The sequence below is a fragment of the Stigmatopora argus genome, unplaced genomic scaffold, assembly GCF_051989625.1.
Source record: "Stigmatopora argus isolate UIUO_Sarg unplaced genomic scaffold, RoL_Sarg_1.0 HiC_scaffold_210, whole genome shotgun sequence".
Lineage (NCBI taxonomy): Eukaryota > Metazoa > Chordata > Actinopteri > Syngnathiformes > Syngnathidae > Stigmatopora > Stigmatopora argus.
The window spans coordinates 20001-24048 of NW_027520206.1; positions in this window are offsets into that span (position 1 = coordinate 20001).

The window sequence follows — 4048 nt, forward strand, 5'->3', positions numbered from 1 at the left end:
TGCCTGTTCCGGGTCAGGACCCACCCCGTGTTATCATTTATCCCTGAATAACACACCATTGTCGGATTGGTGTAGACGGTTACGACCGCCTTAGTGAGTTCGCCACTCTCACTTGTCAAAATTTTTCTAAGTCCGTGTGCCTGTTCCGGGTCAGGACCCACCCCGTGTTATCATTTATCCCTGAATAGCACACCATTGTCGGATTGGTGTAGACGGTTACGACCGCCTTAGTGAGTTCGCCACTCTCACTTGTCAAAATTTTTCTAAGTCCGTGTGCCTGTTCCGGGTCAGGACCCACCCCGTGTTATCATTTATCCCTGAATAGCACACCATTGTCGGATTGGTGTAGACGGTTACGACCGCCTTAGTGAGTTCGCCACTCTCACTTGTCAAAATTTTTCTAAGTCCGTGTGCCTGTTCCGGGTCAGGACCCACCCCGTGTTATCATTTATCCCTGAATAACACACCATTGTCGGATTGGTGTAGACGGTTACGACCGCCTTAGTGAGTTAACCACTCTCACTAGTCAAAATTTTTCTAAGTCCGTGTGCCTGTTCCGGGTCAGGACCCACCCCGTGTTATCATTTATCCCTGAATAACACACCATTGTCGGATTGGTGTAGACGGTTACGACCGCCTTAGTGAGTTCGCCACTCTCACTTGTCAAAATTTTTCTAAGTCCGTGTGCCTGTTCCGGGTCAGGACCCACCCCGTGTTATCATTTATCCCTGAATAGCACACCATTGTCGGATTGGTGTAGACGGTTACGACCGCCTTAGTGAGTTCACCACTCTCACTTGTCAAATTTTTTCTAAGTCCGTGTGCCTGTTCCGGGTCAGGACCCACCCCGTGTTATCATTTATCCCTGAATAGCACACCATTGTCGGATTGGTGTAGACGGTTACGACCGCCTTAGTGAGTTCGCCATTCTCACTTGTCAAAATTTTTCTAAGTCCGTGTGCCTGTTCCGGGTCAGGACCCACCCCGTGTTATCAGTTATCCCTGAATAGCACACCATCGTCGGACTGGTGTAGACGGTTACGACCGCCTTAGTGAGTTCGCCACTCTCACTTGTCAAAATTTTTCTAAGTCCGAGTGCCTGTTCCGGGTCAGGACCCACCCCGTGTTATCAGTTATCCCTGAATAGCACACCATCGTCGGACTGGTGTAGACGGTTACGACCGCCTTAGTGAGTTCGCCACTCTCACTTGTCGAAAATTTTCTAAGTCCCTTCACACTTAGAAAAAATTCGTTAAAATCAGGAGGACCACCCTCGGACACCCCAACACCTTGCAAACGTTGTCCGAACATAGGGTGATCTACCTGGACCCCGGGAGAGCGGAGGGTCGGTTCGCAGCCTGGAGCTCACATTCAAAATTTTTCTCTCCCTATAATCTTGCCGAAGGGTTTCTGCAGACCACCGGATTTTGCATGAGTAGGTGAGTTATATCCCCTTACATTTGGTAGACCCAAATTCGCTCTCCTGGTAGACCCAAGTTATATTATGGGGTAGACCCAGTTTCGAGCATGGGGTAGACCCACGTGAATGCCCTGGTAGACCCAAATCATGCGAGCACCATAAAAATCAGCGGGGTTTTTCCTCGAGCCTATCCGAGGATAGGCTCACATGAGCGGATATGGGTTTGTAATGGCTCGCTGAAAATCACGAGCTCCAGAGATTTTTCTCTGAAAATTTTTCTAAGTGTGAGCACCACACACATCAACGGTGTTTTCCCTCGAGCCTATCCGAGGATAGGCTCACGAGGGCGGATATGGGTTTGTATTGCCTCGCTGAAAGCCTGAGCTCCAGAAATTTTTCTAAGTGTGAGCACCACACACATCAACGGTGTTTTCCAACATGCCTATCCGAGGATAGTGACACATGAGCGGATTGGGTTGGCTGATGCCCCGCTGAAAACCTGAGCTCCAGAAATTTTTCTAAGTGTGAGCACCACACACTTCAACGGTCTTTTTCACAGTGCATGTCCGAGGATAGTGACACATGAGCGGATTGGGCTGGCTGATGCCCCGCTGAATTTCTGACCTCCAGAAATTTTTCTAAGTGTGAGCACCACACACTTCGGCGGGGTTTTTCCCCGAGCCTATCCGAGGATAGGCTCACATGAGCGGATATGGGTTTGGAATGGCTCGCTGAAATCCTGAGCTCCAGAGATTTTTCTCAGAAAATTTTTCTAAGTGTGAGCACCACACACATCAACGGGGTTTTCCAACATGCCTGTCCGAGGATAGTGACACATGAGCGGATTGGGTCGGCTGATGCCCCGCTGAAAACCTGAGCTCCAGAAATTTTTCTAAGTGTGAGCACCACACACTTCAACGGTCTTTTTCACAGTGCATGTCCGAGGATAGTGACACATGAGCGGATTGGGCTGGCTGATGCCCCGCTGAATTTCTGACCTCCAGAAATTTTTCTAAGTGTGAGCACCACACATTTCGGCGGGGTTTTTCCCCGAGCCTATCCGAGGATAGGCTCACATGAGCGGATATGGGTTTGGAATTGCTCGCTGAAATCCTGAGCTCCAGAGATTTTTCTCAAATTTTTTCTAAGTGTGAGCACCACACACATCAACGGTGTTTTCCAACATGCCTATCCGAGGATAGTGACACGTGAGCGGATTGGGTCGGCTGATGCCCCGCTGAAATCCTGAGCTCCAGAATTTTTTCTAAGTGTGAGCACCACACACATCAACGGTGTTTCCCTCGAGCCTATCCGACGATAGGCTCACAAGGGCGGATATGGGTTTGTTTTGCCCCGCTGAAATTCTGAGCTCCAGAATTTTTTCTAAGTGTGAGCACCACACACATCAACGGTGTTTCCCTCGAGCCTATCCGACGATAGGCTCACAAGGGCGGATATGGGTTTGTAATGTCTCGCTGAAATCCTGAGCTCCAGAAATTTTTCTAAGTGTGAGCACCACACACATCAACGGTGTTTTCCAACATGCCTGTCCGAGGATAGTGACACATGAGCGGATTGGGTCGGCTGATGCCCCGCTGAAATCCTGAGCTCCAGAAATTTTTCTAAGTGTGAGCACCACACACTTCGGCGGGGTTTTTCCCCGAGCCTATCCGAGGATATGCTCACATGAGCGGATATGGGTTGCTGAAGCTCCCGCTGAGTTCCCGAGCTCCAGAAATTTTTCTAAGTGTGAGCACCACACACATCAACGGTCTTTTCCCCCGAGCCTATCCGAAGATAGGCTCACATGAGCGGATATGGGTTGCTGAAGCTCCCGCTGAGTTCCCGAGCTCCAGAAATTTTTCTAAGTGTGAGCACCACACACATCAACGGTCTTTTCCCCCGAGCCTATCCGAAGATAGGCTCACATGAGCGGATATGGGTTGCTGAAGCTCCCGCTGAGTTCCCGAGCTCCAGAAATTTTTCTAAGTGTGAGCACCACACACATCAACGGTCTTTTCCCCTGAGCCTATCCGAAGATAGGCTCACATGAGCGGATATGGGTTGCTGAAGCTCCCGCTGAGTTCCCGAGCTCCAGAATTTTTTCTAAGTGTGAGCACCACACACATCAACGGTCTTTTTCACGGTGCATGTCCGAGGATAGTGACACATGAGCGGATTGAGCTGGCTGATGCTCCGCTGAATTTCTGAGCTCCAGAAATTTTTCTAAGTGTGAGCACCACACACATCAACGGTCTTTTCCACCGAGCATATCCGAAGATAGGCTCACATGAGCGGATATGGGTTGCTGAAGCCCCCGCTGAGTTCCCGAGCTCCAGAAATTTTTCTAAGTGTGAGCACCACACACATCAACGGTGTTTTCCAACATGCCTGTCCGAGGATAGTGACACATGGGCGGATTGAGCAAGCTGATGCTCCGCTGAATTTCTGACCTCCAGAAATTTTTCTAAGTGTGAGCACCACACACATCAACGGTCTTTTCCCCCGAGCCTATCCGAAGATAGGCTCACATGAGCGGATATGGGTTGCCAAAGCCTCGCAAGTGTGAGCACCACACACATCAACGGTGTTTCCCTCGAGCCTATCCGACGATAGGCTCACAAGGGC